The sequence below is a fragment of the Rana temporaria genome, unplaced genomic scaffold (assembly GCF_905171775.1).
Source record: "Rana temporaria unplaced genomic scaffold, aRanTem1.1, whole genome shotgun sequence".
Lineage (NCBI taxonomy): Eukaryota > Metazoa > Chordata > Amphibia > Anura > Ranidae > Rana > Rana temporaria.
The window spans coordinates 1-19,909 of record NW_024404563.1 but is presented as its reverse complement, the minus strand read 5'-3'; the positions used below and the strand labels follow the sequence as shown (position 1 = coordinate 19,909).

At 43.7% G+C, this 19,909-nt stretch overlaps 1 long non-coding RNA gene across 5 annotated transcripts in view; it reads left to right on the top strand.

The window, feature by feature from the left end:
- The window catches only part of LOC120922620, a 39,391-nt gene extending 21,025 nt beyond the window's left edge, over positions 1-18,366 (top strand). For 3 of the 5 annotated variants that reach the window (XR_005745390.1, XR_005745392.1, XR_005745389.1), the window contains 11 exons: positions 1,149-1,212; positions 2,303-2,427; positions 4,327-4,390; positions 5,484-5,608; positions 7,424-7,487; positions 8,581-8,705; positions 10,605-10,668; positions 11,762-11,886; positions 13,786-13,849; positions 14,941-15,065; positions 16,966-17,046. This is a non-coding gene — a long non-coding RNA (uncharacterized LOC120922620). Of the gene's footprint in view, positions 1-1,148; positions 1,213-2,302; positions 2,428-4,326; positions 4,391-5,483; positions 5,609-7,423; positions 7,488-8,580; positions 8,706-10,604; positions 10,669-11,761; positions 11,887-13,785; positions 13,850-14,940; positions 15,066-16,965; positions 17,047-18,118 lie in introns of those variants that run through there. The other 2 variants (XR_005745391.1, XR_005745393.1) reach the window with 2 other exon arrangements.
- Positions 18,367-19,909: the final 1,543 nt, after the last annotated feature.

The following is a 19,909-nucleotide window of genomic DNA, read 5'->3' as shown; positions in this document are numbered from 1 at the left end:
AACTCTTGGCTTGGCCACACATTGTGTGGACCCACAAATTAATTTAAGATGATAGGTTTCACCAGAGTTATGAGCTTTTATTCTAACTCTTGGCTTGGCCACACATTGTGTGGACCCACAAATTAATTTAAGATGATAGGTTTCACCAGAGTTTTGAGATTTTATCATGACTCTCATGGGCTTGGGTTTAACCACCAGATTTGGTGGTGACCAGGTTCTGGGGTCTAGGAGCGAGATGTTATGGTTCGGTTGGAAGTGTCTAGCATGGATTGAGCCCCTGGGGGTGTGAGTGGGGTGGGCGAGCCTTCCATGTAATTCAGTGTCGACAGTGTTGCTTGCCCTGCCCTGTCATGCTGGAAAACGTGGTTGGCTCCTTCATTCACATCAGTCTTCAGCTTACCTTGAAGGTTACCGGTTTCTAGGAGCTCTTTCTCTGTGAAGAGATGCAGGCAGGGCTGTGGATTTCACTCTTTGATCCCTCTTGGGGAAGTCTACGGAGAGTTTGGGCAATGCTCTCGCTCTCTGGAAGTAAAGGGTCGGCTGTTGCAAGGCTGTCTAAAATTTCTATTGTGAGCTGTAGTTGGGCATCTGGACTGGTTGCTAGGCTGTTCTGTAGTAGTGGGTTTAGAGACTGGGTCAATCTCAGTCCTTGCTGGACTGGGGGAGAAGTGCCCACTCCTCCGAGAAGGCCGGGGCTAGACCTGATTTAGTCTCCTTGCTCACTGCTCCGGTTCTTCCTGGCAGTTGGTCTAGAAGCTTAATTATGGCTTACAGTGGGAATGATAGATTTTCTTATAACTGTTCATTCTTTCTTCCTGGGAATACAGACTTGCTTTTGGAATGGTTTTCAGTTGTTCTTGGTTGGCGTATGAGGGCACCATATTACAGTCAACAAACTCTTTGGCCAGGCCAAAATCAATACTCTCTATTCTTGGGTCAGACTTTAGGTATTGGGTCAGAATCCTTCTCTCCTTAGGGGGGAAAAGGGTCTTGATACTTGCCGCTCCCACAAAATGGCTATACTTCAACGCATTAGCTAACTTCATACGGTTTCACTTGTCAATATATGTTCGTTACGACAATGCCAAATTCCTCAGTTTTGCCGCTTATGTTTTCATGTGATTCCAAAGCTTATCTTTATATTGTAGCTGGCGAGATGACCATCAAGGCTGAAGTATGGCAACACTGTGCTGTTTGAGAGTAAACGGAGAGGTATGTATCAAATTCAGTCTATAAATGCTGTAATCTGTGGGACATTTTAAGTGAAACTTTTTTGTGTACCAAGCTTTTAAGTGGAGGTCCACCCAAAAATGGAACTTCTGCTTTAAGTGACTGTGAGCCCCTTGACATGCCACATTTGGAAAATGGGAAACTGTCAACAGGGGCCCAGAAGTGATGTCTCATGTCATTTCTGGGTCAGCAGCAGAGGGAGGGGGGGGGATAGCAGATGTGCACCTATGCCGGTCTCAAACCTGCAGATCAGCAAGCCGAGCTGGGTAGGTGTACGGGGTGTGGAGCATTTTGTGGCAGCTCAAGCAGTGTGTGGGGGTGTGTTTTGTTGGCCTTGGCGACCTGACGTCTGGGGTTTGTCGAGCCCTTAATCATAAGGAAAGTACAGAGGCCGCCATTGCTGAAGTCTGATTTTGAGAAGGTTTGTTCTAGCCATCTGGTGCTTTTGCCTCAACACTTTGAGTGTCCTGAGAAATATAAAATTCCAACAATCATAGAATGCTTGTTTTCAGACTAACTTTTTAAAGCCAAATTAGCCAGGCAACAAGTCCATTAGTTCCTTTACTGTTCAATATGCCATTGCAAAGTGGAAGTGAAGCAAAAAACATCAATATGCTCCCAGTATGGCATTATCTAGGGTGGTTTTTATTTTATATTAAGCATATTAAACCATAGTGCAGGGAAATGCAATTAGCAGAACTCCAGCTGTTGCAAAACTACAAGTCCCATCATGCCTCTGCCTCTGGGTGTCATGCTTGTGGCTGTGAGTCTTGCTATGCCTCATGGGACTTGTAGTTCTGCAACAGTTGGCTGTCCACTAATTGCATATCCCTGCCATAGAGGCTTTTATTATGGGTTTCTCCTGGAAGTTTCAGTTACTTGGCTGTCATACCTATACTCTTAACCAGGACAAGTATGCAGAAAGACTTCTAGACTTTTTTGATCTGGAACACTTGAAGTCAGGTGTTGAGCATAACAGCAGGTCAATCATTTTGGGTCGGCAGTAAATATTTTTCATGATATGTTTAAACTTTGCATTTTTAACCTCCACCTCAAATTTTATCTCTTGTAGACAAGTTGCAATTGAAAATGTTATCTTTTCCATTATTGGAAGCCTTGACCACTTCAAGCAAGTTGAAGGCAGAACACTCCAAGCATGATGGAATCCCTTCTCTTGTCCGGCAGCATTAGTGGATGGTGGGTACCATGAAAACATATTAGGATGATAGTCCAGTTTGGTTTGCTAGGTTTCACCAGAGTTATGAGCTTCTATTCTAACTCTCGGCTTGGGATAGCCACATATTGTGTGGACCCACAAATTAATTTAAGATGATAGTCCAGCTTGGGTGGATAGGTTTCACCAGAGTTATGAGCTTGTATTCTAACTCTTGGCTTGGGTTGGCCACACATTGTGTGGACTCACAAATTAATTTAAAATGATAGGTTTCACCAGAGTTATGAGCTTTTATTCTAACTCTTGGCTTGGGTTAGCCACACATTGTGTGGACCCACAAATTAATTTAAGATGATAGTCCAGCTTGAGTGGATAGGTTTCACCAGAGTTATGAGCTTTTATTCTAACTCTTGGCTTGGGTTAGCCACACATTGTGTGGACCCACAAATTAATTTAAGATGATAGTTTTCACCCGAGTTATAAGCTTTTATTCTAACTCTTGGCTTGGGTTGGCCATACATTGTGTGGACCCACAAATTAATTTAAGATGATAGTCCAGCTTGGGTAGATAGGTTTCCCCAGAGTTATGAGCTTTTATTCTAACTCTTGGCTTGGGTTGGCCACACATTGTGTGGACCCACAAATTAATTTAAGATGATAGGTTTCACCAGAGTTATGAGCTTTTATTCTAACTCTTGGCTTGGCCACACATTGTGTGGACCCACAAATTAATTTAAGATGATAGGTTTCACCAGAGTTATGAGCTTTTATTCTAACTCTTGGCTTGGCCACACATTGTGTGGACCCACAAATTAATTTAAGATGATAGGTTTCACTAGAGTTATGAGCTTTTATTCTAACTCTTGGCTTGGCCACACATTGTGTGGACCCACAAATTAATTTAAGATGATAGGTTTCACCAGAGTTTTGAGATTTTATCATGACTCTCATGGGCTTGGGTTTAACCACCAGATTTGGTGGTGACCAGGTTCTGGGGTCTAGGAGCGAGATGTTATGGTTCGGTTGGAAGTGTCTAGCATGGATTGAGCCCCTGGGGGTGTGAGTGGGGTGGGCGAGCCTTCCATGTAATTCAGTGTCGACAGTGTTGCTTGCCCTGCCCTGTCATGCTGGAAAACGTGGTTGGCTCCTTCATTCACATCAGTCTTCAGCTTACCTTGAAGGTTACCGGTTTCTAGGAGCTCTTTCTCTGTGAAGAGATGCAGGCAGGGCTGTGGATTTCACTCTTTGATCCCTCTTGGGGAAGTCTACGGAGAGCTTGGGCAATGCTCTCGCTCTCTGGAAGTAAAGGGTCGGCTGTTGCAAGGCTGTCTAAAATTTCTATTGTGAGCTGTAGTTGGGCATCTGGACTGGTTGCTAGGCTGTTCTGTAGTAGTGGGTTTAGAGACTGGGTCAATCTCAGTCCTTGCTGGACTGGGGGAGAAGTGCCCACTCCTCCGAGAAGGCCGGGGCTAGACCTGATTTAGTCTCCTTGCTCACTGCTCCGGTTCTTCCTGGCAGTTGGTCTAGAAGCTTAATTATGGCTTACAGTGGGAATGATAGATTTTCTTATAACTGTTCATTCTTTCTTCCTGGGAATACAGACTTGCTTTTGGAATGGTTTTCAGTTGTTCTTGGTTGGCGTATGAGGGCACCATATTACAGTCAACAAACTCTTTGGCCAGGCCAAAATCAATACTCTCTATTCTTGGGTCAGACTTTAGGTATTGGGTCAGAATCCTTCTCTCCTTAGGGGGGAAAAGGGTCTTGATACTTGCCGCTCCCACAAAATGGCTATACTTCAACGCATTAGCTAACTTCATACGGTTTCACTTGTCAATATATGTTCGTTACGACAATGCCAAATTCCTCAGTTTTGCCGCTTATGTTTTCATGTGATTCCAAAGCTTATCTTTATATTGTAGCTGGCGAGATGACCATCAAGGCTGAAGTATGGCAACACTGTGCTGTTTGAGAGTAAACGGAGAGGTATGTATCAAATTCAGTCTATAAATGCTGTAATCTGTGGGACATTTTAAGTGAAACTTTTTTGTGTACCAAGCTTTTAAGTGGAGGTCCACCCAAAAATGGAACTTCTGCTTTAAGTGACTGTGAGCCCCTTGACATGCCACATTTGGAAAATGGGAAACTGTCAACAGGGGCCCGGAAGTGATGTCTCATGTCATTTCTGGGTCAGCAGCAGAGGGAGGGGGGGGGGGGATAGCAGATGTGCACCTATGCCGGTCTCAAACCTGCAGATCAGCAAGCCGAGCTGGGTAGGTGTACGGGGTGTGGAGCATTTTGTGGCAGCTCAAGCAGTGTGTGGGGGTGTGTTTTGTTGGCCTTGGCGACCTGACGTCTGGGGTTTGTCGAGCCCTTAATCATAAGGAAAGTACAGAGGCCGCCATTGCTGAAGTCTGATTTTGAGAAGGTTTGTTCTAGCCATCTGGTGCTTTTGCCTCAACACTTTGAGTGTCCTGAGAAATATAAAATTCCAACAATCATAGAATGCTTGTTTTCAGACTAACTTTTTAAAGCCAAATTAGCCAGGCAACAAGTCCATTAGTTCCTTTACTGTTCAATATGCCATTGCAAAGTGGAAGTGAAGCAAAAAACATCAATATGCTCCCAGTATGGCATTATCTAGGGTGGTTTTTATTTTATATTAAGCATAGTAAACCATAGTGCAGGGAAATGCAATTAGCAGAACTCCAGCTGTTGCAAAACTACAAGTCCCATCATGCCTCTGCCTCTGGGTGTCATGCTTGTGGCTGTGAGTCTTGCTATGCCTCATGGGACTTGTAGTTCTGCAACAGTTGGCTGTCCACTAATTGCATATCCCTGCCATAGAGGCTTTTATTATGGGTTTCTCCTGGAAGTTTCAGTTACTTGGCTGTCATACCTATACTCTTAACCAGGACAAGTATGCAGAAAGACTTCTAGACTTTTTTGATCTGGAACACTTGAAGTCAGGTGTTGAGCATAACAGCAGGTCAATCATTTTGGGTCGGCAGTAAATATTTTTCATGATATGTTTAAACTTTGCATTTTTAACCTCCACCTCAAATTTTATCTCTTGTAGACAAGTTGCAATTGAAAATGTTATCTTTTCCATTATTGGAAGCCTTGACCACTTCAAGCAAGTTGAAGGCAGAACACTCCAAGCATGATGGAATCCCTTCTCTTGTCTGGCAGCATTAGTGGATGGTGGGTACCATGAAAACATATTAGGATGATAGTCCAGTTTGGTTTGCTAGGTTTCACCAGAGTTATGAGCTTGTATTCTAACTCTCGGCTTGGGATAGCCACATATTGTGTGGACCCACAAATTAATTTAAGATGATAGTCCAGCTTGGGTGGATAGGTTTCACCAGAGTTATGAGCTTGTATTCTAACTCTTGGCTTGGGTTGGCCACACATTGTGTGGACTCACAAATTAATTTAAAATGATAGGTTTCACCAGAGTTATGAGCTTTTATTCTAACTCTTGGCTTGGGTTAGCCACACATTGTGTGGACCCACAAATTAATTTAAGATGATAGTCCAGCTTGAGTGGATAGGTTTCACCAGAGTTATGAGCTTTTATTCTAACTCTTGGCTTGGGTTAGCCACACATTGTGTGGACCCACAAATTAATTTAAGATGATAGGTTTCACCCGAGTTATAAGCTTTCATTCTAACTCTTGGCTTGGGTTGGCCATACATTGTGTGGACCCACAAATTAATTTAAGATGATAGTCCAGCTTGGGTAGATAGGTTTCCCCAGAGTTATGAGCTTTTATTCTAACTCTTGGCTTGGGTTGGCCACACATTGTGTGGACCCACAAATTAATTTAAGATGATAGGTTTCACCAGAGTTATGAGCTTTTATTCTAACTCTTGGCTTGGCCACACATTGTGTGGACCCACAAATTAATTTAAGATGATAGGTTTCACCAGAGTTATGAGCTTTTATTCTAACTCTTGGCTTGGCCACACATTGTGTGGACCCACAAATTAATTTAAGATGATAGGTTTCACCAGAGTTTTGAGATTTTATCATGACTCTCATGGGCTTGGGTTTAACCACCAGATTTGGTGGTGACCAGGTTCTGGGGTCTAGGAGCGAGATGTTATGGTTCGGTTGGAAGTGTCTAGCATGGATTGAGCCCCTGGGGGTGTGAGTGGGGTGGGCGAGCCTTCCATGTAATTCAGTGTCGACAGTGTTGCTTGCCCTGCCCTGTCATGCTGGAAAACGTGGTTGGCTCCTTCATTCACATCAGTCTTCAGCTTACCTTGAAGGTTACCGGTTTCTAGGAGCTCTTTCTCTGTGAAGAGATGCAGGCAGGGCTGTGGATTTCACTCTTTGATCCCTCTTGGGGAAGTCTACGGAGAGCTTGGGCAATGCTCTCGCTCTCTGGAAGTAAAGGGTCGGCTGTTGCAAGGCTGTCTAAAATTTCTATTGTGAGCTGTAGTTGGGCATCTGGACTGGTTGCTAGGCTGTTCTGTAGTAGTGGGTTTAGAGACTGGGTCAATCTCAGTCCTTGCTGGACTGGGGGAGAAGTGCCCACTCCTCCGAGAAGGCCGGGGCTAGACCTGATTTAGTCTCCTTGCTCACTGCTCCGGTTCTTCCTGGCAGTTGGTCTAGAAGCTTAATTATGGCTTACAGTGGGAATGATAGATTTTCTTATAACTGTTCATTCTTTCTTCCTGGGAATACAGACTTGCTTTTGGAATGGTTTTCAGTTGTTCTTGGTTGGCGTATGAGGGCACCATATTACAGTCAACAAACTCTTTGGCCAGGCCAAAATCAATACTCTCTATTCTTGGGTCAGACTTTAGGTATTGGGTCAGAATCCTTCTCTCCTTAGGGGGGAAAAGGGTCTTGATACTTGCCGCTCCCACAAAATGGCTATACTTCAACGCATTAGCTAACTTCATACGGTTTCACTTGTCAATATATGTTCGTTACGACAATGCCAAATTCCTCAGTTTTGCCGCTTATGTTTTCATGTGATTCCAAAGCTTATCTTTATATTGTAGCTGGCGAGATGACCATCAAGGCTGAAGTATGGCAACACTGTGCTGTTTGAGAGTAAACGGAGAGGTATGTATCAAATTCAGTCTATAAATGCTGTAATCTGTGGGACATTTTAAGTGAAACTTTTTTGTGTACCAAGCTTTTAAGTGGAGGTCCACCCAAAAATGGAACTTCTGCTTTAAGTGACTGTGAGCCCCTTGACATGCCACATTTGGAAAATGGGAAACTGTCAACAGGGGCCCGGAAGTGATGTCTCATGTCATTTCTGGGTCAGCAGCAGAGGGAGGGGGGGGGGGGGTAGCAGATGTGCACCTATGCCGGTCTCAAACCTGCAGATCAGCAAGCCGAGCTGGGTAGGTGTACGGGGTGTGGAGCATTTTGTGGCAGCTCAAGCAGTGTGTGGGGGTGTGTTTTGTTGGCCTTGGCGACCTGACGTCTGGGGTTTGTCGAGCCCTTAATCATAAGGAAAGTACAGAGGCCGCCATTGCTGAAGTCTGATTTTGAGAAGGTTTGTTCTAGCCATCTGGTGCTTTTGCCTCAACACTTTGAGTGTCCTGAGAAATATAAAATTCCAACAATCATAGAATGCTTGTTTTCAGACTAACTTTTTAAAGCCAAATTAGCCAGGCAACAAGTCCATTAGTTCCTTTACTGTTCAATATGCCATTGCAAAGTGGAAGTGAAGCAAAAAACATCAATATGCTCCCAGTATGGCATTATCTAGGGTGGTTTTTATTTTATATTAAGCATAGGAAACCATAGTGCAGGGAAATGCAATTAGCAGAACTCCAGCTGTTGCAAAACTACAAGTCCCATCATGCCTCTGCCTCTGGGTGTCATGCTTGTGGCTGTGAGTCTTGCTATGCCTCATGGGACTTGTAGTTCTGCAACAGTTGGCTGTCCACTAATTGCATATCCCTGCCATAGAGGCTTTTATTATGGGTTTCTCCTGGAAGTTTCAGTTACTTGGCTGTCATACCTATACTCTTAACCAGGACAAGTATGCAGAAAGACTTCTAGACTTTTTTGATCTGGAACACTTGAAGTCAGGTGTTGAGCATAACAGCAGGTCAATCATTTTGGGTCGGCAGTAAATATTTTTCATGATATGTTTAAACTTTGCATTTTTAACCTCCACCTCAAATTTTATCTCTTGTAGACAAGTTGCAATTGAAAATGTTATCTTTTCCATTATTGGAAGCCTTGACCACTTCAAGCAAGTTGAAGGCAGAACACTCCAAGCATGATGGAATCCCTTCTCTTGTCCGGCAGCATTAGTGGATGGTGGGTACCATGAAAACATATTAGGATGATAGTCCAGTTTGGTTTGCTAGGTTTCACCAGAGTTATGAGCTTCTATTCTAACTCTCGGCTTGGGATAGCCACATATTGTGTGGACCCACAAATTAATTTAAGATGATAGTCCAGCTTGGGTGGATAGGTTTCACCAGAGTTATGAGCTTGTATTCTAACTCTTGGCTTGGGTTGGCCACACATTGTGTGGACTCACAAATTAATTTAAAATGATAGGTTTCACCAGAGTTATGAGCTTTTATTCTAACTCTTGGCTTGGGTTAGCCACACATTGTGTGGACCCACAAATTAATTTAAGATGATAGTCCAGCTTGAGTGGATAGGTTTCACCAGAGTTATGAGCTTTTATTCTAACTCTTGGCTTGGGTTAGCCACACATTGTGTGGACCCACAAATTAATTTAAGATGATAGGTTTCACCCGAGTTATAAGCTTTTATTCTAACTCTTGGCTTGGGTTGGCCATACATTGTGTGGACCCACAAATTAATTTAAGATGATAGTCCAGCTTGGGTAGATAGGTTTCCCCAGAGTTATGAGCTTTTATTCTAACTCTTGGCTTGGGTTGGCCACACATTGTGTGGACCCACAAATTAATTTAAGATGATAGGTTTCACCAGAGTTATGAGCTTTTATTCTAACTCTTGGCTTGGCCACACATTGTGTGGACCCACAAATTAATTTAAGATGATAGGTTTCACCAGAGTTATGAGCTTTTATTCTAACTCTTGGCTTGGCCACACATTGTGTGGACCCACAAATTAATTTAAGTTGATAGGTTTCACCAGAGTTATGAGCTTTTATTCTAACTCTTGGCTTGGCCACACATTGTGTGGACCCACAAATTAATTTAAGATGATAGGTTTCACCAGAGTTTTGAGATTTTATCATGACTCTCATGGGCTTGGGTTTAACCACCAGATTTGATGGTGACCAGGTTCTGGGGTCTAGGAGCGAGATGTTATGGTTCGGTTGGAAGTGTCTAGCATGGATTGAGCCCCTGGGGGTGTGAGTGGGGTGGGCGAGCCTTCCATGTAATTCAGTGTCGACAGTGTTGCTTGCCCTGCCCTGTCATGCTGGAAAACGTGGTTGGCTCCTTCATTCACATCAGTCTTCAGCTTACCTTGAAGGTTACCGGTTTCTAGGAGCTCTTTCTCTGTGAAGAGATGCAGGCAGGGCTGTGGATTTCACTCTTTGATCCCTCTTGGGGAAGTCTACGGAGAGCTTGGGCAATGCTCTCGCTCTCTGGAAGTAAAGGGTCGGCTGTTGCAAGGCTGTCTAAAATTTCTATTGTGAGCTGTAGTTGGGCATCTGGACTGGTTGCTAGGCTGTTCTGTAGTAGTGGGTTTAGAGACTGGGTCAATCTCAGTCCTTGCTGGACTGGGGGAGAAGTGCCCACTCCTCCGAGAAGGCCGGGGCTAGACCTGATTTAGTCTCCTTGCTCACTGCTCCGGTTCTTCCTGGCAGTTGGTCTAGAAGCTTAATTATGGCTTACAGTGGGAATGATAGATTTTCTTATAACTGTTCATTCTTTCTTCCTGGGAATACAGACTTGCTTTTGGAATGGTTTTCAGTTGTTCTTGGTTGGCGTATGAGGGCACCATATTACAGTCAACAAACTCTTTGGCCAGGCCAAAATCAATACTCTCTATTCTTGGGTCAGACTTTAGGTATTGGGTCAGAATCCTTCTCTCCTTAGGGGGGAAAAGGGTCTTGATACTTGCCGCTCCCACAAAATGGCTATACTTCAACGCATTAGCTAACTTCATACGGTTTCACTTGTCAATATATGTTCGTTACGACAATGCCAAATTCCTCAGTTTTGCCGCTTATGTTTTCATGTGATTCCAAAGCTTATCTTTATATTGTAGCTGGCGAGATGACCATCAAGGCTGAAGTATGGCAACACTGTGCTGTTTGAGAGTAAACGGAGAGGTATGTATCAAATTCAGTCTATAAATGCTGTAATCTGTGGGACATTTTAAGTGAAACTTTTTTGTGTACCAAGCTTTTAAGTGGAGGTCCACCCAAAAATGGAACTTCTGCTTTAAGTGACTGTGAGCCCCTTGACATGCCACATTTGGAAAATGGGAAACTGTCAACAGGGGCCCGGAAGTGATGTCTCATGTCATTTCTGGGTCAGCAGCAGAGGGAGGGGGGGGGGGGATAGCAGATGTGCACCTATGCCGGTCTCAAACCTGCAGATCAGCAAGCCGAGCTGGGTAGGTGTACGGGGTGTGGAGCATTTTGTGGCAGCTCAAGCAGTGTGTGGGGGTGTGTTTTGTTGGCCTTGGCGACCTGACGTCTGGGGTTTGTCGAGCCCTTAATCATAAGGAAAGTACAGAGGCCGCCATTGCTGAAGTCTGATTTTGAGAAGGTTTGTTCTAGCCATCTGGTGCTTTTGCCTCAACACTTTGAGTGTCCTGAGAAATATAAAATTCCAACAATCATAGAATGCTTGTTTTCAGACTAACTTTTTAAAGCCAAATTAGCCAGGCAACAAGTCCATTAGTTCCTTTACTGTTCAATATGCCATTGCAAAGTGGAAGTGAAGCAAAAAACATCAATATGCTCCCAGTATGGCATTATCTAGGGTGGTTTTTATTTTATATTAAGCATATTAAACCATAGTGCAGGGAAATGCAATTAGCAGAACTCCAGCTGTTGCAAAACTACAAGTCCCATCATGCCTCTGCCTCTGGGTGTCATGCTTGTGGCTGTGAGTCTTGCTATGCCTCATGGGACTTGTAGTTCTGCAACAGTTGGCTGTCCACTAATTGCATATCCCTGCCATAGAGGCTTTTATTATGGGTTTCTCCTGGAAGTTTCAGTTACTTGGCTGTCATACCTATACTCTTAACCAGGACAAGTATGCAGAAAGACTTCTAGACTTTTTTGATCTGGAACACTTGAAGTCAGGTGTTGAGCATAACAGCAGGTCAATCATTTTGGGTCGGCAGTAAATATTTTTCATGATATGTTTAAACTTTGCATTTTTAACCTCCACCTCAAATTTTATCTCTTGTAGACAAGTTGCAATTGAAAATGTTATCTTTTCCATTATTGGAAGCCTTGACCACTTCAAGCAAGTTGAAGGCAGAACACTCCAAGCATGATGGAATCCCTTCTCTTGTCCGGCAGCATTAGTGGATGGTGGGTACCATGAAAACATATTAGAATGATAGTCCAGTTTGGTTTGCTAGGTTTCACCAGAGTTATGAGCTTCTATTCTAACTCTCGGCTTGGGATAGCCACATATTGTGTGGACCCACAAATTAATTTAAGATGATAGTCCAGCTTGGGTGGATAGGTTTCACCAGAGTTATGAGCTTGTATTCTAACTCTTGGCTTGGGTTGGCCACACATTGTGTGGACTCACAAATTAATTTAAAATGATAGGTTTCACCAGAGTTATGAGCTTTTATTCTAACTCTTGGCTTGGGTTAGCCACACATTGTGTGGACCCACAAATTAATTTAAGATGATAGTCCAGCTTGGGTGGATAGGTTTCACCAGAGTTATGAGCTTTTATTCTAACTCTTGGCTTGGGTTGGCCACACATTGTGTGGACCCACAAATTAATTTAAGATGATAGGTTTCACCCGAGTTATAAGCTTTTATTCTAACTCTTGGCTTGGGTTGGCCATACATTGTGTGGACCCACAAATTAATTTAAGATGATAGTCCAGCTTGGGTAGATAGGTTTCCCCAGAGTTATGAGCTTTTATTCTAACTCTTGGCTTGGGTTGGCCACACATTGTGTGGACCCACAAATTAATTTAAGATGATAGGTTTCACCAGAGTTATGAGCTTTTATTCTAACTCTTGGCTTGGCCACACATTGTGTGGACCCACAAATTAATTTAAGATGATAGGTTTCACCAGAGTTATGAGCTTTTATTCTAACTCTTGGCTTGGCCACACATTGTGTGGACCCACAAATTAATTTAAGATGATAGGTTTCACCAGAGTTATGAGCTTTTATTCTAACTCTTGGCTTGGCCACACATTGTGTGGACCCACAAATTAATTTAAGATGATAGGTTTCACCAGAGTTTTGAGATTTTATCATGACTCTCATGGGCTTGGGTTTAACCACCAGATTTGGTGGTGACCAGGTTCTGGGGTCTAGGAGCGAGATGTTATGGTTCGGTTGGAAGTGTCTAGCATGGATTGAGCCCCTGGGGGTGTGAGTGGGGTGGGCGAGCCTTCCATGTAATTCAGTGTCGACAGTGTTGCTTGCCCTGCCCTGTCATGCTGGAAAACGTGGTTGGCTCCTTCATTCACATCAGTCTTCAGCTTACCTTGAAGGTTACCGGTTTCTAGGAGCTCTTTCTCTGTGAAGAGATGCAGGCAGGGCTGTGGATTTCACTCTTTGATCCCTCTTGGGGAAGTCTACGGAGAGCTTGGGCAATGCTCTCGCTCTCTGGAAGTAAAGGGTCGGCTGTTGCAAGGCTGTCTAAAATTTCTATTGTGAGCTGTAGTTGGGCATCTGGACTGGTTGCTAGGCTGTTCTGTAGTAGTGGGTTTAGAGACTGGGTCAATCTCAGTCCTTGCTGGACTGGGGGAGAAGTGCCCACTCCTCCGAGAAGGCCGGGGCTAGACCTGATTTAGTCTCCTTGCTCACTGCTCCGGTTCTTCCTGGCAGTTGGTCTAGAAGCTTAATTATGGCTTACAGTGGGAATGATAGATTTTCTTATAACTGTTCATTCTTTCTTCCTGGGAATACAGACTTGCTTTTGGAATGGTTTTCAGTTGTTCTTGGTTGGCGTATGAGGGCACCATATTACAGTCAACAAACTCTTTGGCCAGGCCAAAATCAATACTCTCTATTCTTGGGTCAGACTTTAGGTATTGGGTCAGAATCCTTCTCTCCTTAGGGGGGAAAAGGGTCTTGATACTTGCCGCTCCCACAAAATGGCTATACTTCAACGCATTAGCTAACTTCATACGGTTTCACTTGTCAATATATGTTCGTTACGACAATGCCAAATTCCTCAGTTTTGCCGCTTATGTTTTCATGTGATTCCAAAGCTTATCTTTATATTGTAGCTGGCGAGATGACCATCAAGGCTGAAGTATGGCAACACTGTGCTGTTTGAGAGTAAACGGAGAGGTATGTATCAAATTCAGTCTATAAATGCTGTAATCTGTGGGACATTTTAAGTGAAACTTTTTTGTGTACCAAGCTTTTAAGTGGAGGTCCACCCAAAAATGGAACTTCTGCTTTAAGTGACTGTGAGCCCCTTGACATGCCACATTTGGAAAATGGGAAACTGTCAACAGGGGCCCGGAAGTGATGTCTCATGTCATTTCTGGGTCAGCAGCAGAGGGAGGGGGGGGGGATAGCAGATGTGCACCTATGCCGGTCTCAAACCTGCAGATCAGCAAGCCGAGCTGGGTAGGTGTACGGGGTGTGGAGCATTTTGTGGCAGCTCAAGCAGTGTGTGGGGGTGTGTTTTGTTGGCCTTGGCGACCTGACGTCTGGGGTTTGTCGAGCCCTTAATCATAAGGAAAGTACAGAGGCCGCCATTGCTGAAGTCTGATTTTGAGAAGGTTTGTTCTAGCCATCTGGTGCTTTTGCCTCAACACTTTGAGTGTCCTGAGAAATATAAAATTCCAACAATCATAGAATGCTTGTTTTCAGACTAACTTTTTAAAGCCAAATTAGCCAGGCAACAAGTCCATTAGTTCCTTTACTGTTCAATATGCCATTGCAAAGTGGAAGTGAAGCAAAAAACATCAATATGCTCCCAGTATGGCATTATCTAGGGTGGTTTTTATTTTATATTAAGCATAGGAAACCATAGTGCAGGGAAATGCAATTAGCAGAACTCCAGCTGTTGCAAAACTACAAGTCCCATCATGCCTCTGCCTCTGGGTGTCATGCTTGTGGCTGTGAGTCTTGCTATGCCTCATGGGACTTGTAGTTCTGCAACAGTTGGCTGTCCACTAATTGCATATCCCTGCCATACAGGCTTTTATTATGGGTTTCTCCTGGAAGTTTCAGTTACTTGGCTGTCATACCTATACTCTTAACCAGGACAAGTATGCAGAAAGACTTCTAGACTTTTTTGATCTGGAACACTTGAAGTCAGGTGTTGAGCATAACAGCAGGTCAATCATTTTGGGTCGGCAGTAAATATTTTTCATGATATGTTTAAACTTTGCATTTTTAACCTCCACCTCAAATTTTATCTCTTGTAGACAAGTTGCAATTGAAAATGTTATCTTTTCCATTATTGGAAGCCTTGACCACTTCAAGCAAGTTGAAGGCAGAACACTCCAAGCATGATGGAATCCCTTCTCTTGTCCGGCAGCATTAGTGGATGGTGGGTACCATGAAAACATATTAGGATGATAGTCCAGTTTGGTTTGCTAGGTTTCACCAGAGTTATGAGCTTCTATTCTAACTCTCGGCTTGGGATAGCCACATATTGTGTGGACCCACAAATTAATTTAAGATGATAGTCCAGCTTGGGTGGATAGGTTTCACCAGAGTTATGAGCTTGTATTCTAACTCTTGGCTTGGGTTGGCCACACATTGTGTGGACTCACAAATTAATTTAAGATGATAGGTTTCACCAGAGTTATGAGCTTTTATTCTAACTCTTGGCTTGGGTTAGCCACACATTGTGTGGACCCACAAATTAATTTAAGATGATAGTCCAGCTTGAGTGGATAGGTTTCACCAGAGTTATGAGCTTTTATTCTAACTCTTGGCTTGGGTTAGCCACACATTGTGTGGACCCACAAATTAATTTAAGATGATAGGTTTCACCCGAGTTATAAGCTTTTATTCTAACTCTTGGCTTGGGTTGGCCATACATTGTGTGGACCCACAAATTAATTTAAGATGATAGTCCAGATTGGGTAGATAGGTTTCCCCAGAGTTATGAGCTTTTATTCTAACTCTTGGCTTGGGTTGGCCACACATTGTGTGGACCCACAAATTAATTTAAGATGATAGGTTTCACCAGAGTTATGAGCTTTTATTCTAACTCTTGGCTTGGCCACACATTGTGTGGACCCACAAATTAATTTAAGATGATAGGTTTCACCAGAGTTATGAGCTTTTATTCTAACTCTTGGCTTGGCCACACATTGTGTGGACCCACAAATTAATTTAAGATGATAGGTTTCACCAGAGTTATGAGCTTTTATTCTAACTCTTGGCTTGGCCACACATTGTGTGGACCCACAAATTAATTTAAGATGATAGGTTTCACCAGAGTTTTGAGATTTTATCATGACTCTCATGGGCTTGGGTTTAACCACCAGATTTGGTGGTGACCAGGTTCTGGGGTCTAGGAGCGAGATGTTATGGTTCGGTTGGAAGTGTCTAGCATGGATTGAGCCCCTGGGGGTGTGAGTGGGGTGGGCGAGCCTTCCATGTAATTCAGTGTCGACAGTGTTGCTTGCCCTGCCCTGTCATGCTGGAAAACGTGGTTGGCTCCTTCATTCACATCAGTCTTCAGCTTACCTTGAAGGTTACCGGTTTCTAGGAGCTCTTTCTCTGTGAAGAGATGCAGGCAGGGCTGTGGATTTCACTCTTTGATCCCTCTTGGGGAAGTCTACGGAGAGCTTGGGCAATGCTCTCGCTCTCTGGAAGTAAAGGGTCGGCTGTTGCAAGGCTGTCTAAAATTTCTATTGTGAGCTGTAGTTGGGCATCTGGACTGGTTGCTAGGCTGTTCTGTAGTAGTGGGTTTAGAGACTGGGTCAATCTCAGTCCTTGCTGGACTGGGGGAGAAGTGCCCACTCCTCCGAGAAGGCCGGGGCTAGACCTGATTTAGTCTCCTTGCTCACTGCTCCGGTTCTTCCTGGCAGTTGGTCTAGAAGCTTAATTATGGCTTACAGTGGGGATGATAGATTTTCTTATAACTGTTCATTCTTTCTTCCTGGGAATACAGACTTGCTTTTGGAATGGTTTTTCAGTTGTTCTTGGTTGGCGTATGAGGGCACCATATTACAGTCAACAAACTCTTTGGCCAGGCCAAAATCAATACTCTCTATTCTTGGGTCAGACTTTAGGTATTGGGTCAGAATCCTTCTCTCCTTAGGGGGGAAAAGGGTCTTGATACTTGCCGCTCCCACAAAATGGCTATACTTCAACGCATTAGCTAACTTCATACGGTTTCACTTGTCAATATATGTTCGTTACGACAATGCCAAATTCCTCAGTTTTGCCGCTTATGTTTTCATGTGATTCCAAAGCTTATCTTTATATTGTAGCTGGCGAGATGACCATCAAGGCTGAAGTATGGCAACACTGTGCTGTTTGAGATTAAGCGGAGAGGTATGTATCAAATTCAGTCTATAAATGCTGTAATCTGTGGGACATTTTAAGTGAAACTTTTTTGTGTACCAAGCTTTTAAGTGGAGGTCCACCCAAAAATGGAACTTCTGCTTTAAGTGACTGTGAGCCCCTTGACATGCCACATTTGGAAAATGGGAAACTGTCAACAGGGGCCCGGAAGTGATGTCTCATGTCATTTCTGGGTCAGCAGCAGAGGGAGGGGGGGGGATAGCAGATGTGCACCTATGCCGGTCTCAAACCTGCAGATCAGCAAGCCGAGCTGGGTAGGTGTACGGGGTGTGGAGCATTTTGTGGCAGCTCAAGCAGTGTGTGGGGGTGTGTTTTGTTGGCCTTGGCGACCTGACGTCTGGGGTTTGTCGAGCCCTTAATCATAAGGAAAGTACAGAGGCCGCCATTGCTGAAGTCTGATTTTGAGAAGGTTTGTTCTAGCCATCTGGTGCTTTTGCCTCAACACTTTGAGTGTCCTGAGAAATATAAAATTCCAACAATCATAGAATGCTTGTTTTCAGACTAACTTTTTAAAGCCAAATTAGCCAGGCAACAAGTCCATTAGTTCCTTTACTGTTCAATATGCCATTGCAAAGTGGAAGTGAAGCAAAAAACATCAATATGCTCCCAGTATGGCATTATCTAGGGTGGTTTTTATTTTATATTAAGCATAGGAAACCATAGTGCAGGGAAATGCAATTAGCAGAACGCCAGCTGTTGCAAAACTACAAGTCCCATCATGCCTCTGCCTCTGAGTGTCATGCTTGTGGCTGTGAGTCTTGCTATGCCTCATGGGACTTGTAGTTCTGCAACAGTTGGCTGTCCACTAATTGCATATCCCTGCCATAGAGGCTTTTATTATGGGTTTCTCCTGGAAGTTTCAGTTACCTGGCTGTCATACCTATACTTTTAACCAGGACAAGTATGCAGAAAGACTTCTAGACTTTTTTGATCTGGAACACTTGAAGTCAGGTGTTGAGCATAACAGCAGGTCAATCATTTTGGGTCGGCAGTAAATATTTTTCATGATATGTTTAAACTTTGCATTTTAACCTCCACCTCAAATTTTATCTCTTGTAGACAAGTTGCAATTGAAAATGTTATCTTTTCCATTATTGGAAGCCTTGACCACTTCAAGCAAGTTGAAGGCAGAACACTCCAAGCATGATGGAATCCCTTCTCTTGTCCGGCAGCATTAGTGGATGGTGGGTACCATGAAAACATATTAGGATGATAGTCCAGTTTGGTTTGCTAGGTTTCACCAGAGTTATGAGCTTCTATTCTAACTCTCGGCTTGGGATAGCCACATATTGTGTGGACCCACAAATTAATTTAAGATGATAGTCAAGCTTGGGTGGATAGGTTTCACCAGAGTTATGAGCTTGTATTCTAACTCTTGGCTTGGGTTGGCCACACATTGTGTGGACTCACAAATTAATTTAAAATGATAGGTTTCACCAGAGTTATGAGCTTTTATTCTAACTCTTGGCTTGGGTTAGCCACACATTGTGTGGACCCACAAATTAATTTAAGATGATAGTCCAGCTTGAGTGGATAGGTTTCACCAGAGTTATGAGCTTTTATTCTAACTCTTGGCTTGGGTTAGCCACACATTGTGTGGACCCACAAATTAATTTAAGATGATAGGTTTCACCCGAGTTATAAGCTTTTATTCTAACTCTTGGCTTGGGTTGGCCATACATTGTGTGGACCCACAAATTAATTTAAGATGATAGTCCAGCTTGGGTAGATAGGTTTCCCCAGAGTTATGAGCTTTTATTCTAACTCTTGGCTTGGGTTGGCCACACATTGTGTGGACCCACAAATTAATTTAAGATGATAGGTTTCACCAGAGTTATGAGCTTTTTATTCTAACTCTTGGCTTGGCCACACATTTGTGTGGACCCACAAATTAATTTAAGATGATAGGTTTCACCAGAGTTATGAGCTTTTATTCTAACTCTTGGCTTGGCCACACAATGTGTGGACCACAAATTAATTTAAGATGATAGGTTTCACCAGAGTTTTGAGATTTTATCATGACTCTCATGGGCTTGGGTTAACCACCAGATTTGGTGGTGACCAGGTTCTGGGGGTCTAGGAGCGAGATGTTATGGTTCGGTTGGAAGTGTCTAGCATGGATTGAGCCCCTGGGGGTGTGAGTGGGGTGGGCGAGCCTTCCATGTAATTCAGTGTCGACAGTGTTGCTTGCCCTGCCCTGTCATGCTGGAAAACGTGGTTGGCTCCCTTCATTCACATCAGTCTTCAGCTTACCTTGAAGGTTACCGGTTTCTAGGAGCTCTTTCTCTGTGAAGAGATGCAGGCAGGGCTGTGGATTTCACTCTTTGATCCTCTTGGGGAAGTCTACGGAGAGCTTGGGCAATGCTCTCGCTCTCTGGAAGTAAAGGGTCGGCTGTTGCAAGGCTGTCTAAAATTTCTATTGTGAGCTGTAGTTGGGCATCTGGACTGGTTGCTAGGCTGTTCTGTAGTAGTGGGTTTAGAGACTGGGTCAATCTCAGTCCTTGCTGGACTGGGGGAGAAGTGCCCACTCCTCCGAGAAGGCCGGGGCTAGACCTGATTTAGTCTCCTTGCTCACTGCTCCGGTTCTTCCTGGCAGTTGGTCTAGAAGCTTAATTATGGCTTACAGTGGGAATGATAGATTTTCTTATAACTGTTCATTCTTTCTTCCTGGGAATACAGACTTGCTTTTGGAATGGTTTTCAGTTTGTTCTTGGTTGGCGTATGAGGGCACCATATTACAGTCAACAAACTCTTTGGCCAGGCCAAAATCAATACTCTCTATTCTTGGGTCAGACTTTAGGTATTGGGTCAGAATCCTTCTCTCCTTAGGGGGGAAAAGGGTCTTGATAC